The sequence below is a fragment of the Odocoileus virginianus genome, unplaced genomic scaffold, assembly GCF_023699985.2.
Source record: "Odocoileus virginianus isolate 20LAN1187 ecotype Illinois unplaced genomic scaffold, Ovbor_1.2 Unplaced_Contig_6, whole genome shotgun sequence".
In the NCBI taxonomy this organism is placed as follows: domain Eukaryota; kingdom Metazoa; phylum Chordata; class Mammalia; order Artiodactyla; family Cervidae; genus Odocoileus; species Odocoileus virginianus.
In genome coordinates, this window is record NW_027224323.1 from 2,501,691 (window position 1) to 2,521,676 (window position 19,986).

Consider the following 19,986-nt stretch of genomic DNA (forward strand, 5'->3'; position numbering starts at 1 on the left):
ACCAGGTCACACGGGGACACGGGGACTCACACCAGGTCACACGGGGACACGGGGACTCACACCAGGTCACACGGGGACACGGGGACTCACACCAGGTCACACGGGGACACGGGGACTCACACCAGGTCACACGGGGACGCGGGGACTCACACCAGGTCACACGGGGACGCGGGGACTCACACCAGGTCACACGGGGACACGGGGACACACACCAGGTCACACGGGGACTCACACCAGGTCACACGGGGACACGGGGACACACACCAGGTCACACGGGGACACGGGGACACACACCAGGTCACACGGGGACTCACACCAGGTCACACGGGGACACGGGGACTCACACCAGGTCACACGGGGACACGGGGACACACACCAGGTCACACGGGGACTCACACCAGGTCACACGGGGACACGGGGACTCACACCAGGTCACACGGGGACACGGGGACTCACACCAGGTCACACGGGGACACGGGGACACACACCAGGTCACACGGGGAGATGGGGACACACACCAGGTCACAGGGGGACTCACACCAGGTAACACGGGGACACGGGGACTCACACCAGGTCACACGGGGACACGGGGACTCACACCAGGTCACACGGGGACACGGGGACTCACACCAGGTACACACGGGGACACGGGGACTCACACCAGGTCACACGGGGACACGGGGACTCACACCAGGTCACACGGGGACGCGGGGACTCACACCAGGTCACACGGGGAGATGGGGACACACACCAGGTCACAGGGGGACTCACACCAGGTCACACGGGGACACGGGGACACACACCAGGTCACACGGGGACATGGGGACACACACCAGGTCACAGGGGGACACGGGGACGCACACCAGGTCACACGGGGACTCACACCAGGTCACACGGGGACACGGGGACTCACACCAGGTCACACGGGGACACGGGGACACACACCAGGTCACACGGGGACTCACACCAGGTAACACGGGGACACGGGGACTCACACCAGGTAACACGGGGACACGGGGACTCACACCAGGTCACAGGGGGACACGGGGACACACACCAGGTCACACGGGGACTCACACCAGGTCACACGGGGACACGGGGACACACACCAGGTCACACGGGGACGCACACCAGGTCACACGGGGACACGGGGACTCACACCAGGTCACACGGGGACACGGGGACACACACCAGGTCACACGGGGACTCACACCAGGTCACACGGGGACACGGGGACTCACACCAGGTCACACGGGGACACGGGGACGCACACCAGGTCACACGGGGACTCACACCAGGTCACACGGGGACACGGGGACTCACACCAGGTCACACGGGGACACGGGGACACACACCAGGTCACACGGGGACACGGGGACTCACACCAGGTCACACGGGGACTCACACCAGGTCACACGGGGACGCACACCAGGTCACACGGGGACACGGGGACTCACACCAGGTCACACGGGGACTCACACCAGGTCACACGGGGACACGGGGACACACACCAGGTCACACGGGGACTCACACCAGGTCACACGGGGACACGGGGACTCACACCAGGTCACACGGGGACACGGGGACACACACCAGGTCACACGGGGACTCACACCAGGTCACACGGGGACACGGGGACACACACCAGGTCACACGGGGACGCACACCAGGTCACATGGGGACACGGGGACTCACACCAGGTCACAGAGGGACACGGGGACACACACCAGGTCACACGGGGACTCACACCAGGTCACACGGGGACTCACACCAGGTCACAGGGGGACTCACACCAGGTCACACGGGGACTCACACCAGGTCACACGGGACACGGGGACGCACACCAGGTCACACGGGGACTCACACCAGGTCACACGGGGACTCACACCAGGTCACACGGGGACACGGGGACGCACACCAGGTCACACAGGGACACGGGGACGCACACCAGGTCACACGGGGACTCACACCAGGTCACACGGGGACTCACACCAGGTCACACGGGGACATGGGGACTCACACCAGGTCACACGGGGACACACACCAGGTCACACGGGGACTCACACCAGGTCACACGGGGACTCACACCAGGTCACACGGGGACACGGGGACGCACACCAGGTCACACAGGGACACGGGGACGCACACCAGGTCACACGGGGACTCACACCAGGTCACACGGGGACCCACACCAGCTCACACGGGGACACGGGGATGCACACGAGCTCACACGGGGACACGGGGACGCACGCGACCTCACACAGGGACACGGGGATGCACACGAGCTCACACGGGGACACGGGGACGCACGCGACCTCACACAGGGACACGGGGATGCACACGAGCTCACACGGGGACACGGGGACGCACACCAGGTCACACAGGGACACGGGGATGCACGCGAGCTCACACGGGGACACGGGGACCCACACCGTCTCACTCAAGGGCACACAGGGAGACTGACACCAGGTCCCAGGCAGCAAGAGGAAAGCGGCGCTGCCTGGAGAAGTCACAGGACCAGGGCGGGTCCACACCCACAGCGCTCCCTCTGTCTGTTGGTCCACTGTGCCTTCCGTCACCCCCTTCCGTGAGATCCCGGAGAGCGTTCGGCCTCCCTCGGCCTCTCACCTGCTCGCTCCCTGCCTTCCGCGGTTACCAGGAGCACCCCCACGTCCGGCTCTGAGCTCAGGCCGCAGCTGACCGTGTCCCACCCCAGGACCTTCACACCTCTGCACCTCAGGTCCCCAGAGAGCCCCGTGGACAGGGGCATGTGCTGGCTGCGCTCCTCAGGGAGGCAACGAGTCGGACGTGACTGAAGCGACTTAGCACGCACGCCCAAAGGGCGATGCCCTCCAGAAATCAGGCGCCATGGCCAGACGGCTCCAGGAGCCATGGCCCGCCCCTTCCACGCTCTTTCCCCTGGAACACAGGGCCAGGAATGAGGCGCCTGTGACCTTCAAAAAGAAGGAAGTGAGAACCATAGCCCCTGGCCAGCTCTCCCGTGCCACAGAGGCGTCTGGGACAAGGCTTTGTGCAAACAGTGAGGACGCCCAGGCCATCTCTTCCTTCTCTTCAAGGCCTGGTGGGCAATTCAAGCAGGCTTGGGCACCACAGACCCAGACACGTGGGCAGGCGGTCAGCCCCAGACACCCAGCACTGACCCAACGGGTGCGGATGATGGAATCAAGGGAGGGACGGTCTCCAAATGAGGGGCAAATGCGGAGCCAGGGAATTCACGGGGCAGCGGGCCATCTAGATACAGCCACGCACCCCAGACCCAGCGTTAGGTTTCCCCTGGGGCTCACGAGGCTTATTTCAAAACTAAGCTAGCATCTGCACCACATGCAGTTAACCCTTCAAAGGTAACAATACCGATGTGCATGTCAGTCACTCAGTCGTGTCCAATTCTCGCAACCCCGTGGACTGCAGCCCCGCCAGGCTCCTCTGTCCATGGGATTCTCCCGGCAAGGATACTGGACTGGGTTGCATTTCCACCTCCAGGGAATCTTCCTGACCCAGGGATTGAACCTGCGTCTCCTGCTTTGGCAGGCGGATTCTTAACCATCTGAGCGACCCGGGAAGGCCCCCAAACAAAACAGGTGCATTTAGGATATACACAGTGTTGTTCAAACTGTTGTCTCTGCTTCAAGAACATTCTCAGCACCCCCAGAAGGAGACCCCCAGCCCCACGAGTAATCAAACCTCAGTCCCTACTCCTTGTAGACTCTGCAAACCAAAAATCTGCTTGCTTTCTTTTAAATCTCTCTGAATTTACCTGTTCCAGACGTTTCCTATCTGTGCAATCACACAGTAAGTGTCCTTCTCTGCCTGCCTGTCTCGCTGACCATCGTGTGTTCGAGGTCTGTCCACGCTGTATCCTGGAGCCCCCAGAAGCTGGAAGAGGTGGGAAGGACCCTCCCCTGGGGCCTCGAGACGAAGCTCAACCCTGGGACCCCTTGACCTCAGACGTCTGGTCCCCAGGACTCGGGGAGGGTGGATGTGCATGGTTTTAAGCCCCCAGGTTGGGTTCTGGCAGCCACAGGAGACTGAACCACATTGGCGAGTGTCCACTCTCTGCGCGGGCACTGGGAAGCCACATTCACCAGTTGGCAGTTTCTGCTATAGACCAGAGCTCAGCCTTCACCACCTCTTTACTGGTTTACGTCTGCTTCCTTGCTGGCCCCGCAGAGAACCCCAGGCGTGTCGGCAGCACATCCTACAACTCAGTGTGAAACTGCCATTCACTTTCTGAGTCGTGACCAACTCTTTGTGACCCCCTGGACCAGAGCACGCCAGGCCTCCCTGTCCATCACCATCTCCCAGAGTTTGCTCAAATTCATGTCCATCAAGTCGGTGATGCCATCCAACCATCTCATCCTCTGTCACCCCCTTCTCCTCCCACCTTCAATCTTTCCCAGCATCAGGGTCTTTTCCAGTGAGTAGGTTCTTCAAACCACGCATCCAAAGGATTGGAGTTTCAGCTTCAGCATCAGTCCTTCCAATGAACACTCAGGACTGATTTCCTTTAGGATGGACTGGTTGGATCTCCTTGCAGTCCAGGGACTCTCAAGAGTCTTCAACACCACAGTTCAAAAGCATCCATTCTTCGGCGCTCAACCTTCCTTACGGTTCAGCTCTCACATCCGTACAAGAAAAACCATAGCTTTGAGTAGATGGACCTTTGTGATGTCTCTGGTTTTCAATAGACTGTCTGGGTTTATCGTAGCTTTGCTTCCCAGGAGAATTAGCCATTTTCTGACCTTGTATTGAAGCCCTCTGGCCCTGTAGCTCCTTCCACCAGTGGTGGCTAACAAGACTTTCTATGGAAGTCTGCTGACATCTCCTCTTCCTCATTAAACAGCTTCCAAGCTCTGCCCATTTTGCATTTACTTATTTCCAGACCCAGCTCTTACTGACTGGGGCAGTGGGTGGGGGGGGGGTGGCGGTCATTTCATTCATAAACCAGACACGTGCTGATGGTCAGTCCATCTGCTAACTCTCAGCAAAGCGCCGTGTCTTTCCTACGTTCCAGATGAAAACCAGAATTAAGTTGGCCAGCCCTGAAATGTCCTTCTGGGCTCCCTCCCTGCCCCCCTGGGTCATATGGGACCCTCTCCAGGGGATGGGCTCTTTGGAGACCCTCCCTCTGGGCCATGTCAGATTCACCAGGTTATCCTTGAAGGTTTTGGTGTGCGGCCTACCCAGCTTCATCTCTGACCTTCTCCAGCTGAGTTGGCAGGGGTCGGGAGGAGATCCAGGTAGGAGACGTGTCTGTGGAGTTTCATGTCTAATACAGACTTGTGCCCAAGAGGGCTCACTATGGAACCTTCACTTAAAATATCCTTTTCTGGGGGAACGCCAAGCACCTCCTGAGAAATCGCCAAGACACGCAACTGGGTCTGTGTTCAGTGGCATGCCAGCGAGCTTTTCCATGTTGTCAGGGCTTCCCTGGTGGTTCAGGCGGTAAAGAATCTGCCTGCAAGGCAGACAGACACAGGTTCGATCCCTGGGATGGGAAGATCCCCTGGAGGAGGGCATGGCAACCCACTCCAGAATTCTTGCCTGGGGAGATCCTGCAGACAGAGGCGCCCGTAGGGTTGCAGTGTCGGACGCAAGTGAAGCGATGTAGCCTGCACACATCGGGGAATCAAGGGTGTGCAGAACTCTCTCTATATCTCTGCCTTTATCTCTTCGTCTCTGAGACTTTCTCTGTCTACTGATCTGCTAAGCAAATCTCTCCCACTTCTTCTCACAGCTGGCGTTCTGCTTCACCCACGAAGCAAGCCCTTCTGACTCTCAGATACCTGCAACCTGCAAACTCCTATTTCCCGGCAGGCCCGCCGCCCAACCCCCCACCCCAGGCCAGCTCTTTTTTTTTTTTTTTTCTTTTCTTTACACAGTGGTGCTTCACGTTAATTAATGCTTAATTAATGCATCCACTTTGAGTGGCTTCCTGCCTTAGAGACAGAGGCTAAATTTGCAGGTGTGATTCAGACCTGACGGCTGGGGAGTGCAGCCTGACAATGGAAAAAAAAAATATTAAAGAACAAAACATTGTCATGCAAAAGAATAGCAGAGGTGTTCCACCCCCTGCCTTTGGGTAGAAAGTGGATGCTGGCTCGTTTGGCGAAGTCTGGAGAGCAGAAACACACTGGAAGCAGGGAACACCAGGCTGGGTTGTGGAGAAGACAGATGAAAATCACACACGTGTGGGCATGCAAATGACCTGTGATTCTCTGCGTGCCGATTGTGCAATTGTGGGGCCCACACACGGGGGACGGAGATAAGGGCCCTGCTCGTGCGTTTGTGCTCAGCTGTCCTGCGATCCGAGTTCCACTCAGAAGACAGAGGGACAGACGGCCGGTCCGTTCTCCCATCCGCCACCCCGTCTCCACCGCTCCGTCTGCAGAACAGAGCGGCCCCCCTCGGGGACGACACACCAGAGGTAACGTCTCGGGGTGACAAAGACAGGGGCGGGGCCCCGGAGAACGTGGACTCTGGAGGTCACCAGGTCCCACTTAGGGTGTGGTTCCAGCCGCAAAGGTGACCGACCGGAAGGCCACGGAAGAGGCAAGGGCCCTCTTAACAACGCCCGGCGTGGAATAGAGTTCCCGTTTCCTCGCCGGCGGACTGTGGGTGCCGGTGATTTCAGATCTCACTCATTCTGATACCCGTCAGGCGGCAGCTTGTCCTCACTGGGGTGGGACTTTTTACAATTCCCTGCCTGGCTTACGACCTGTGACTTCTTTTCCTCTGCCTCTTTGCTGTCTGGACAACTTCTTCAATGAAGCTCTTTGGTAACCCCTTTTCCAATTGGGTTGTTTACTTTCCTGTTGTTGATTTTTAAGAGCTCTTTACATATTGTGGATTCTGGTCTTTCCCCGCCTACCCCCCTCCACCCAGGTGTGTCTTCTTGCAAATATTTTTCCCCATTCTATGGCTTGTCTTATTTTATGGACACAGTTGTTGGCAGAGCAGATATTTTTAATTTTGACAAAGTCCAGCTTATCTGTGATTGCTTTCATGGATTGTGCTTCTGGGGTTGTATCTAAGATGTTACAGAAAAATCCCAATGATGGTTTTGGCCAAGCCGAGAAAAAACGTATCACTGTGCACAGAGTTATCTGGGTTTTTCTGCTGCATTATCACATAGAAGTCTTACTGTTTTGTGTTTTGCATCTGGACTGTGATCCATTCTGAATTCATTACTGTGAAGGGAGGAAGGTCTGTGTGTAGATTCTTTTTCTTTTCTGCATATGGATGTGAGTTGCTCCAATATCGTTTTTTTGAAGAGACTGTCTTTGCTCCTTTTTGTCAAAGATCTTTGCTCATTTTTGCCTTTTTTTTTGGCTCCATTATAACTTTTTTTTGTCAAAGATCAGTTAACCGCATGGAGAGTGCCTCACCAATGCCACACTGTCTTTAAAAAAAAAAAATTACCTAAAATATTCCTAAATGGTCATGATTTTTTTTTCACTTCACTATAGCTGGTGTAAAATAGTGTTGAAGTTACCGGTGTACAATCTAGTGATTCAGTTTTTAAAGACTATGCTCCCTTGACAGTTACTATAAAATATTGGCTGTATTAACTGTCCTGCACAATGTGTGTTTGTAGCTTATTTTTTTGTATCTTCCCCAACATTTTTAGAATTATTTCCTCAGTTCAGTCGCTCAGTTGTGTCCGACTCTTTATGACCCCGTGGACTGCAGCACACCAGGCCTCCCTGTCCATCACCAACTCCCAGAGTTCACTCAAACTCAGGTCCCTCGAATCGGTGATGCCATCCAGCCATCTCATCCTCTGTCGTCCCCTTCTCCTTCCGCCCTCAATCCTTCCCAGCCTCAGGGTCTTTCCCAGAGATTCAGTTCTTTGCATCAGGCGGCCAAAGTATTGGTGTTTCAGCTTCAGCGTCAGTCGCTCCAGTGAACGTTCAGGACGGATTTCTCGCTGGAGTGTGGTGGCCTTACAATGTGGTGTTAGTTTTTCTGTTGTGCGGCAAAGTGAACCAGCTGGGAAAGCGTTTCGTCGCTCCTTCGTGTCTGACTCTCTGTGACACCCTGGGCTGCGGCCTGCCAGGCTCCTCTGTCCGTGTGGATTCTCCAGGCAAGGACAGTGGGGCGGGTTGCCATGCCCTCCTCATGGCTTCCCAGTAACTCATCTATTTTATACGTGGTTTCCTTGTAGCTTACTTTATAGATGATGGTTTGTGCCTCTGATTGCCCTCCCCCCGCCGTCTTGATTACTGTAGCTTTATTACTACACTATGGTAATCACTACTGTAATTACTGCCGCTTATTACCGTAGTAAGTCTTGAAGTCAGGTGGGGTCAATGATCCCGTTTTCTCCTTCTCCTTAAGTCATGTGTTGGCCTCCCTCTAAGAGCCTCACTGGAGGCACAGATGGTAAAGAATCTGCCTGCAATGCAGAAGACCGAGGTTCAGTCCCTGGGTGGGGAGGATCCCCTGGAGGAGGGCAGGGCAACCCACTCCAGGATTCTTGCCTGGAGAATCCCATGGACAGAGGAGCCTGGTGGGCTACAGTCCATGGGATCGCAAAGAGTCGGACACGACTGAACGGACTTAGCACGTGCATGTAGAGCCTAGAATCACTTGGTCAGTATCTGCGTCTCATAAAAGGTGTTAGAATTTGCAGAGATATCTCCATTGCCCCCAGATAGGCATCTTCAGGCAAAGGCTGACGGCCCCCACCTGGGAAGACAGCAGAGTTCAGATGGGTCAGCCAAGTCGGGGACATCTCAGACACCCCTGTGTCCCGAGAGTTTGACATTTTCCTTCCGGCGTGGTTCTCTCGGATCGCATCGTGCGTTTGCTCGGCAGACACGGAGCCTCTGCCAAGGGCAGGCGTGGTGACTGTCCCTGCGGGTGATGGCACAGTTACAACGCCGTCTGGGCAACAGAAAGCTAGAGAAACGTCGGACTCCCTGGAGGCCCAGTGCCTGAGACTGTGCACTTCCATGGCAGGGCGAGCAGGTTCCATCCCTGGTTGGGGAACGGACATCCCACCTTCCTTATGGAGCAGTCGTTTTATTTCTTTTCCAAGTAAGAAAATTTTTAAAGGAGGAGTTAAAAAACATTTTTTTTAGTTACTGCTTAGAGAAGGTACTCCTGAGCTAGGTGTGAAAATACACATGACATAGTGCCAAGATTTTGTAACCTAAAGATAATGATAAAAAGAGGATGAGATGGTCGGATGGCATCACTGACTAGATGGACATGAGTTTGAGCAAGCTCTGGGAGTTGGTGATGGACAGGGAGGCCTGGCGTGCTGCAGTCATGGGGTCACAAAGAGTCGGACACGGCTGAGCGACTGAACTGAACTGAACTGAAAGATACACAATATTGAGACTTCCCCCAGGGCCCAGTGGTTAAGACTTTGCCTTCCAGTGCAGGGGGAGTGGGGCTCAATCCCTGGTCGGGGAGCTAAATTCCCACATGCCTTTCGGCCAGAAAGCCAAAACATAAAACAGAGGCAGTATTGTAACAAACTCCGTAAAGCAAAGCACTTTAAAAAAATGCTCTACTTAAAAGATGATCCATATGAAAAACATCTTTAAAGATGCAAAATGAGTACACCCATTCGACACCACCACCAAGAGGCAAAGTTGCCCCTCGTGTGCAGAGAGCCGGGGCAGCACAGACGCCAGAAAGAGTGATGTGATTCAGGGTGGGCAGCACAACACGCAGAGAGAAGCGCAGAGCGACGAGGGGGCCCCTTCGAGAGCCGGTCAAGACAGCGTGGTTTGCAAATACGCACGACGGTGCGTAAAGTGGGCACCCAATGGGCACCTACTGTGTAACAGAGAGAACTCTACCCAGTACTCTGTAACGGCCAGCGTGGAAAACAGAATCTGAAAAAGAGGGGAGATGTACGTACACGCATCGCTGCTTCAGTCTGCTGTATCCCTGAGGACTGATGCACCATTGTCAACCAACGCTATGCTCTTATGAAAGTGCTTAAAAAACAGTTGCAAATTTCCGAGGTTATGATCGTGTTTGTAATCAAGACAAACACATATGTTAGTTATAAATATCTATGTACAGCACGTGTAGTCTTTTATTTCCTTTCTAGCGACTCAAATTCTTTAGTTAATATGAACACAAGCCCTTCAGAGTAGCAAAAATACTAAAACTTGTGAGGATGGAGAGGCCTAAACTGGGAGATTGGGCCAGACAAATAGACAGATCGTGTAGAGAGAGATAGTCAGCAAACCTACTGGATAGCACGGGAACTCTACTCAGTATTCCATAATAACGTATATGCTAGAAGAATCTTAATAACCTCTATTGGAAAAGAATCTCAAAAAGAATCTTAATAACCTATATGGGAAAAGAATCTTAAAATCTTAACAATCTTAAAAATCTTACATACAAAATAAATCTTACATATATATATGTAAAACTGATTCACTTTACAACACAAACCAGCACAACATTATAAATCAACTATCTTTCAGAAAAAAAAAACTTTAAATAAAAACAATTTAAATAAAAAAATTTTTGAACAAAAAAAAATATGGGAGATTGGGATTGACAAATACACTCCATCAAAATTATGTATAAAATAGCTAACTAATGAGAACCTACTGGATAGCACAGGGAACTCTACCCAGGACCCTGCGGACCCTTGTTCATCGGCCGTACCCCCAAGATAAAATAGAAAGTTTAAAGTTTGAAAAAAGAGAAAAAAAGAATCAGTAGCCTAAGAACTAAAGTGCACCTGTTATTTTGTGAATGCGAAAGCCTTATCTTTAACTCGTTGCAGTTTGTGAACCGTTTTGAGGCGTTTTTTTTAATATTGTTAGATACCCAGGTAAGTTGGAGACCAGGAAGAATCATACTCTGTGTTCACCTAAATGGGAAGGAAATTTAAAGAAAAGAGGGGATATTTCTATATGCATAGCTGACTCAGCTTGCTGGACAGAGAAAGTACCCTAACATTCTAAAGCAACTATGAGCTGTGCTGAGTCACCCAGTCGTGTCTGACTCTGTGAGACCCCACGGACTGTAGCTTGCCAGGCTCCTCTGTCCAGGGGATTCTCCAGGCAAGAATACTGGAGTGGGTTGCCATGCCCTCCTCCAGGGGATCTTCCCAACCCAGGGATCGGAACCCATGTCTCCTGCATTGCAGGTGGATTCTTTACCATCTGAGCCACCAGGGAAGCCAAGAATACTGGAGTGGGTAGCCTATCCCTTCTCCAGGGGTTTCTCCTGACCCAGGAATTGAACCCAGGTTTCCCGCATTGCAGGTGGATTGTCTACCCGCTGAGCCACCAGGAAAGTCCTATATTGCAATATAAAGCAACTGGACTACAATAAAAAAATAACTTTTTAAAGACAAGACAGTGTGATTTGGGTGAAAGAGAGACACGCAGATCACTGGAAACACAATAGCTTGCCCAGAAACAGATCCGCACCAATATGATCCACTCGATCGTGTAGAAACGGCCGCTACCGTCACGCTGCTTAGATGGACTGGAGTGACCCAAGGGCGGGTCTGGCTCGGTTTTGGCAAGGCCATTCCTGCGAGGAAGCGCCAGCTGAGAACTCGAGAGAGACGCTCAAGCTCGGGAAAGAGCAACAGAGACGCCTGACCTCTGTGGCCCCCCGTGTGAGGTGTGACTTGAACCTTGGGTGACAGGGCAGCTCTCACCCCTCAGATGGAAAAGATGGCACAGCTTGCTGGCAGACTGTGGTTGTTGACAGCGTGACACGTGAGTGCCCCCTCCCCCCAGCCCACCCTGGCTCTGCTTTCTGCAACTTCAAATTGTCACCGTGTGTGGGAAGGATCTGGGGGTGATAGTGACTCTTTTTCTATTTTCTGGGGTGGGGGGAACCAAAAATGTAGAGAATTGCTACCATTCCATCCTTCAAGTGTCTGGTAGAAATCATCAGTAAGTCCATCTGGACATGGTGCTTTTTTTTGGAAAGTTATTAATTATTGATTCTAGTCTTTAATAAACGCAGACCAATTCTCATAGCCTGTTTAGTCTTTGGTGTGTCTCCGCAGGTTGTGTCAAGCATGTGGTCCGATTCAGCTAGGTAATAACATCTGTGGGCATACAACTCTTAACAGTATTGCTTGATGGTTCCTTGAATGTCTTTGGAAAGGGCAACCCGCTCCAGTATTCTTTTTTTAAAAAATTCTAATTGATTTATGCCTAATTGAAGGATAATTGCTTTACGATACCGTCTCGGTTTCTGCCATATAGCAACATGAATCAGCCATAGGAATACACAGCTTCCTTCCCCTCTTGAACCTCCCTCCGCGCTCCGGTTTTCTCGCCTGGAGAATCCCACGGACGGAGGAGCCTGGCGGGGCTCACAGTCCATGGGGTCAGAGAGAGTCAGGCACGACTGAGCGGCTACGCAAGGGATCTGTAGCGACAGCCTGTCTCTGGTTGCAGATCTTTGTGATTCGTGTCTTCTCTTTGTGTCTCTCATCGCTTTAATTAGAGTACAACTTCTTTACAACGATCTATCACTGTCCACGGCACAGCCGAGCGAATCAGCCGTACGTATCCCGATGTGCCCTCCTTTTCTTGGATTTTGCTTTCCATTTAGGTCACCACAAGCAGTGAAGAGAGTTCCCTGTGTGATACAGTGGCTTCTCATAAGTAACCTACTTAACACAGAATATCAGCGGTGTGTATGTGTGAGCTCCATCTCCCAATCCCTCCTACCAACCCTCCCCCAGTGGGTGTCCATATACGTATCCACTATGTCTCATTCTCTTTTCTCTTGGCCTGACCAGAGGTTTATTGATTTTCTCCATCTCTTCCGAGACCCAGCTTTTGATTTCTTTTTCTTTCCTCTCCTGATGTTCTGTTTTCAGTTTCACTGCTTCCGGCTGTCACTTTTATTACGTCTTCTCTTCTACTCCCTTGGGATTTAAGCGGATCCTCCTGTAGTTTTCTAAGGTGGAAGCCTGGAGGGGTGCTTTTAGATCTGCTTTCCTTTCTAACATAATGCTTTCTATTTAAAGTGAGCGTAGTAGCCTTTGTATCAGCAAGCCTGTGTGTGTGTTGGCGGCTCCGTAGGACGTGAGTCTTTGACACCCCATGGACTGTAGCCCCGCCAGTCTCCTCTGTCTGTGGCATTCTGTAGGCAAGAATACTGGAGTGGGTTGCCGTGCCCTTCTCCAGGGGATCTTCCCGGTCCAGGCATCAAACCTAAGTGTCCTGCACTGCGGGGCAGGTTCTGCACCATTTGAACCACAGTCTGGGCTTTGGAAGACGTTATCACAGCCATATACAGAAATGCTTGCCTAGCTGTGTGTGGTCAACAGAGTATGAAGGTCAGGCAATGCGTCTGAGGGCCCACAACCTGGGGAGCAACGTGAGATATACCCACTGTGTATTCAAGTGTGGAAAACGGCAGAGAGAAACTGTATATATGTGATGGAGATGTTCTTCAATGCTCAAAGTGAGAAGGTCACGACAGGCGATGTGTGCAGCATGCAGGGTAAAGCGTCTGCCCGTGTGGGTGAGTGTCGTTGACTAAAATAAATAGTCACGACCAGAGATTAGTAAGGGACTTATTTTATTTGGTGGGCATGTTGAGGACTCCGAGTCTGGGGGCGACAGCATGTCAGTAGCTCAGAGAAAACTGCTGCAAGAAGGCAAGAGGGGGAATCGAGGCTGGATGCAAGAAAGGGAGCAGGCGGTCTGAACAGCAAAGATCAGGCATCAGTGAAGGAATTTAGCGTTCTACCTACGGGAGGATGCGAGCCTCTGGGCTCACTGAATTCACTCCTTTCAAATGCACCTAGCTGTCTGGGCAAATCCTGTCCCTGGTTTACCTTGCCATTGTTTGGTCTCTCAGCCGTGTCCGACTCTTTGCGACCCCGTGGACCGCAGCATGCCAGGCCTCCCTGTCCATCACCATCTCCTGGCGTTTACTCAAACTCATGTCCATCGAGTTGGTGCTGCCATACAACCATCTCATCCTCTGTTGTCCCCTTCTCCTCCTGCCCTCAATCTTGCCCAGCATCAGGGCCTTTTCCAGTGAGTCAGTTCTTCGCATCAGGTGGCCAAAGTGTTGGAGTTTCAGCTTCAGCATCAGTCCTTCCAAGGAACACCCAGCACTGATTTCCTTTAGGATGGACTCACTGGATCTCCTTGCAGTCCAAGGGACTCTCAAGAGTCTCCTCCAACACCACAGTTCAAAAGCATCAATTTGTCGGTGCTCAGCTTTCTTTGTGGTCCAGCTCTCAGGTCTACATGTGACTACTGGAAAAACCATAGCTCGTGTGGAGGGCAGAAATTGTTGATGGCCGTGACCTTTCTAGTTTACTGATATGGCAGGAAATACTCTCATTTCACACTGTACATACGTGAAATGTGTGTTTCACGCATACCGAGACGTGCCCGGAAGGATGTTACCGAGCAGACATCTCCCAGTGGTCGGCTGTGGGGTGGGCCGTGGTCCTGAAGGGAAAATACGGTCCAACACGGTTTCTTTTTAATAATGATTTATTAGGCTGGGTCGGGCCTTAGTTGTGACACACGGGATCTTTCGTGGTAACTCTCGGGCTCCGTGGTTAAGGCTCGTGGCCAAGTTTCCCGGTGGCACATGCGATCTTAGTTTCCCAACCAAGGGTCGAACCCATGTCTCCTGCATTGTAAGGCTGATTCCTTTATTTTTTTCAAACTGTAAAGTTTTTATTATTGGTGTATAAACAATTAACAGTGTTGTGATGGTTTCAGAGGGACAGCAAAGGGACTCAGCCTTTATACACGCATCCTTTCTCCCCCAAGCTCCCCTCCCATCCCGGCTGCCACGTGACATTGAGCAGAGTTCCCTGGGCTGCCCAGCAGGTCCTTGCTGGTTCTCCACATTAAATACAGCCGTGTGTCCATGTCCATCCCAGACTCCCTGACTATCCCTTCCCCCATCCTTCCCCCTGGGAACCATAAGTTCATTTTCCAAGTCTCTGAGCCTCCTTCTATTTTGTAAGTTAATTCATTTGCATCATGTCTTTTTAGATTCCACGTGTAATTGATGTCAAAGATGTTTCCCCTTCCCTGTCTGACTTACTTCACTCAGTAGGGGAATCTCTGGGTCCATGCAAATGACATTACTTCATTCCTTTTCATGGCTGAGTCATATTCCATTGTGTGCGTGTAACCACATCGTCTTCATCCGTCCCTCTGTGGATGGACCTCTTGGTTGCTTCCATGTCCTGGCTGCCGTAAACAGCGCCGCAGTGAACACTGCGGTATGTGTACGCGTTCAGCTCGTGTGTTTCTCTGGATGCCTGCCTGGGGGTGAGATGGCGGGATCACACAGTAGGTCTATGTTTACTTTTCTAAGGAACGTCCGCTCTGGTAGCGGCTGCACCCACGTTTAGCAACCGCGTAGGCGGGTTCGCCAGGCGGACTGTTAACCCCTGAACCGCCAGGGACGCCCCTCGGCCTGTGTTCACGGCACGCTGAGGGCAGTTATCGCATCTTTAACTTCCGTGACCGTCCGCCAAGTGACCCGCGAGGCTGTTGGCCACGTCCTCACATCTCTGTCCTTCCTGCCGTCTCAACCTTTCACGCCCTACAGTCTCTTCAAGATTCCTCCCCCTCTTTCATTTCGCAGGATGATTGCTCTGGCTTTCTGTAGTCTATCGGCTACATTCTTTGCTTATTTGCGCTTGTGCGTCTGTTTCCTGGCGCTGCTGGAGGGAAACCGCCTCCCCACCCCTAACTGGGAGTAGAGCTTGAACAACACAGATTCAGTGCCTTTCACGTCTGGAGACCTGAAGTCAAGCTGTGTGTGAGAGGGTGGGAGTGGCTGTGAATCTTTTCCACGCCTCCTTCCCAGCCTCTGCGCTTCTCCCGTGCCTCAGATGCTCACGAGCCCACCTACCAACGCAGGAGACGCAGGTTCGATCCCCAGGTCTGGAAGATCCCCCTGGAGCAGGGATCTGGCCTGTTCCAGGCCTGGAGCATCCCACGGACAGAGGAGCTTGGTGGAGCTACAGTCCATGGGGTCGCAAAGGGTCGGACACAACTGAAGTGACTAACACTGTCACTTGTCAGTTCATCTCAGCTTGTGGTGTTTCCTGGCCCATCCTTGGCGTTCCTTGGCTTATTGAGGCATCTTCTCCACCTCTGTCTCCATTTCTGCCCCGCTGTCTCCCTCCTTCTGCCCCGGATGCCCCCCGCCTTTTCAATATTTACATCTTTTTCGCTGCATTGCGTGTTAGTTGTGGCACGCAGGGTCTCCCTTGCAATTCACGGGCTCCAGGCTGCTCAGACTCTAGCTGATGTCTGAAGGCTCAGTCCTTGTGGCTCTCAGGCCGAGTTGCCCCAAGGCATGTGAAATTTTAATTCCCCTACCAGGGGTCAAACCTGTGTCTCCTACATTGGAAGGCAGATTCTCAACCCTTGTAGCACCAGGGAAATCTTCCTAAATGTCCCCTTTTTATAAGGACACCCCCCATAGCAGACTCAGGTCTCTCCTCTCACTCCAGTAGGACGTCATGCGTGGTCAGTCGCTTCAGTCGTGTCCGACTCTCTGCAGCCCCACGAACTGCAGCCTGCCAGGCTCCTCTGTCCATGGGATTCTCCAGGCAAGAATACTGCAGTGGGTTGCCAAGCCCTCCTCCAAGGGGATCTTCCTGACCCAGGGGTCAAACCCGCATCTCTTGCATTTGCAGGCAGGCTCTTTACCCACTGGGCCAGCTGGGAAGCCCAGGTGGACCTCACGTGAACCTAAAGAATTGCATCTGCAAAGACACCACCTTACCCCAGCCTTGGAACAAAGGGGATCCTTTTACCTACAGGGAGTTAGAGCGTCAACCTGAACTTGAAGTGGGAGACATGATTCCCCCGTGACAGCCACAGAGTTTCCGGTGTCTTTTCTGGGTTACCCCTAGAGTGAACCAGAAAACCCATCGCAGCTTCCTCTGCTGGGCAGGTTCACAAGCATCGCCTGGGTCCCGGAGTCATGGGCAAGAGGGCAGGATCTCCCACACGAGACTGATGACGCACCCCTTCCCCGGCCGGGAATGGCCCAAAGGTCTGGGCGTGGTAGTCAGATTCCAAAGCAGCCTGTGTAACTCCCACCTCTGCCGGACCTGCTGCTTGGAAAGTCTTCTGTCCACACTCGTGACTCAGCCCTGACGCTGGCGGAGACGTGGCTGAAGCTAGTTGATGCCTGAAGTGGGGGTCAGCAAAGACGTATCCACATCCTGACCCCTGGAACCCATGAGAGGGGAGAAAACTGTGGTATCTGCAGATGTGATGAAGGGAAGGGCCTGAGATGAGGCCCTCCTGCATGCTGAGCTGCGCTGAACTGAGTCGCTTAGTCGTGTCTGACTCTCTGCAACCCCATGGACTGTAGCCCGCCAGGTTCCTCTGTCTGTGAAATTCTCCAGGCCAGAATACTGGAGCAGGTTGCCATTCCCTTCTCCAGGGGATCTTCCCGACCCAGGGATCGAACCCAGGTCTCCCACATTGCGGGTGGATTCTTTACCAGCTGAGCTACCAGGGAAACCCAAGAATACTGGAGTGGGTAGCCTGTCCCTTCTCCAGGGGATCTTCCCGACCCAGGGTCGAACCCAGGTCTCCCGCATTGCAGGTGGGTTCTTTACCAGCTGAGCCACCAGGGAAGGCCCCTCCTGGATGAAGTGGCCCTAAACGCAACGACAAGTGACCTTCCACAAACTGCATCGGTCGGTGGCTCTAAGATCTTTTTTAAAATCCTGCCAATAGATGATGGGCACCTACATAAAGATTCTGGATATTGTACAGTGATTAGCCTCCAGTTAAAATTTATAAATTAATTTAAAAAACATTTTCCCCAAAAAAAAACATTCTAGAAGAGTGCATTAAGTATCATGATCGAATTTCAGAAGAAATCCACCTGTTATATGTTGAGTTATTTATAGGACTTTTGTTCAATGGGTGGTGTAGTGGGTTGAAGGCTGCCCCCCCTAAGATTCATGCCCACTCACAGAGTCAGGTCGGGGCATGATTAGGAAACAGGGTCTGTGCAGAGGTGATGGAGTGAAGGTCTGAGATGAGGCCCTCCTGGATGGGGGTGGCCCTAAACCCAGGGACAAGGTCCTTATAAGACAGAGAACAGGAGAGACATGGACACAGAGGAGAAACCCCGTGGAGACGGAGGCAGAGACGGAGGGAGGCAGCCACCAGCCCAGGGATGGATGCCTGGAGCCCCCAGAAGCTGGAAGAGGCAGGAAGGACCCTCCCCTGGAGCCTCTGCAGGGAGCTTGGCCCTGGGACCCCTTGACCTCAGACGTCTGGTCTCCAGGGCTGAGGGGGGTTGGATGTCTGTTGTCACTAGTCCTCCAGTTTGTGGCCGTCTGTCAGGACCGTCCAGGACATCCCCCAATTAACTGATCTAGCCAGTATTTATGGACACACTCCAGCTGACAGCGTGCTTCGCTGTCACTAGTTCCCTTGGTACCACGCCCACCCTCAGAGGGTGAGTCTCCATCCGTGATATGACAGATGAGGACATTGAAGGTCTGGGTGGGCAGGACCTCACAGCTTGCCTTTTCCCAACCCTTCCTGCACCAGGCAGCTGTGAGCTTCACGTGGTTAAGTCATCCCAGGATTCTCGACCCAGGCCTCCTGGGTCGGGAAGATCCCCTGGAGGAAGACATGGCAACCCACTCCAGTATTCTTGCCTGGAGAATCCCATGGACAGAGGACTGTGGCAGGCTACAGTCCATGGGATCGCAAAAGGTCGGACACAACTTAACGACTACCCAACAACATCCCAGGAGAGAATATTCTGTGGACTACAAGGCACCATCCATTTGCACTCTGTGACGTCACCAGCTCTCTGAAGCCGTGGCCCTTGAATGCTTTGAGGCTGAGGTTTCCAGAGCTGCCCCCACAAAACACCACAACTTGGGTGGCATAAGACCCCCAAGAAACCCAGAAAAGAGGCCAGCCCACACTGCAAAGGGCTGGATCATAGTTTCCTTTTGGTCCAGACTCTCCGGTCCCTGCTGTGAGCTCAGCCCCAGGAGAACCCCCTGGCACTTGGGAAGTTTGGGCTGTTGTTGTTGAAAAGACACAGGGTAGGTCCTTAAAGAACAGTCATCCCTTTGACTCAGGGCCGCCTTTCACTCACCCCACCTGAGTAAGACCCACCTCAGTAGAGACAGAAGGACCACTGTCCTGAGTGTCTCTGACCTTCAGAGGGGGCGGGGAGGGGAGTCCTGGGCTTGGTGTAAGTGTTAGCAGCTAGGGATGGATGCATGGATGAGTGGCTGGCTGGCTGGATGGATGGATAGATGGATGATGTATGGATAGATGGGTGGGTGAATGGGTGGATGGAAGGATGGGTGGATGGATGGATAAGTGAGTGGATAGATGGATGGATACATGGATGGGTGGATGGATGGATAACTGAGTGGATGGATGGATGATGGATGGATGGATAAGTGAGTGGATGGATGGATGAATGGATAGATGGATGATGTATGGATAGATGGGTGGGTGAATGGGTGGATGGATGGATGGGTAAGTGAGTGGATAGATGGATGGATACATGGATGGGTGGATGGATGGATAACTGAGTAGATGGATGGATGATGGATGGATAGACGGGTGGGTGGATGCATGGATGGATGGATAAATGAGTGGATGGATGGTTGGATGGATGATGGGTGGATGGGTGGATAGATGGATGGGTGCATGGACGATAGATGGATGGTAAATGGTGGGTGGATGGATGGATGGATGGATGATGCATGGATAGATGGATGGGTGGATGCATGGATGGATAAATGAGTGGATGGATGGATGGATGGATGGAGAGATACGTGAGTGGGTGGACGGATGGATGACGCATGGATAAACAACATGGGGTCCATGTGCACAGGGGAATATTATGCAGCCATGAAAAAGGAGTGAAGCTCTGGCACAGGACACAGCGTGGCTGGACCCTGAACACACTGCTCAGTGCGAGAAGCAGACACAGAAGCAGACACAATGTGTG

At 52.8% G+C, this 19,986-nt stretch overlaps 1 protein-coding gene across 3 annotated transcripts in view; it reads left to right on the plus strand.

Annotated features, from left to right (window-relative positions):
- The window catches only part of P2RY8 (P2Y receptor family member 8), a 54,954-nt gene that overhangs the window by 25,943 nt on the left and 9,025 nt on the right, over positions 1-19,986 (plus strand). The window contains exon 1 of one of the 3 annotated variants that reach the window (XM_070463839.1): positions 5,933-6,445. The exons of the other annotated variants lie outside the window; for them this stretch is intronic. The gene's annotated coding sequence lies outside the window, so the exon portion shown is untranslated. Of the gene's footprint in view, positions 1-5,932; positions 6,446-19,986 lie in introns of those variants that run through there. 3 annotated transcript variants of the gene reach the window in all.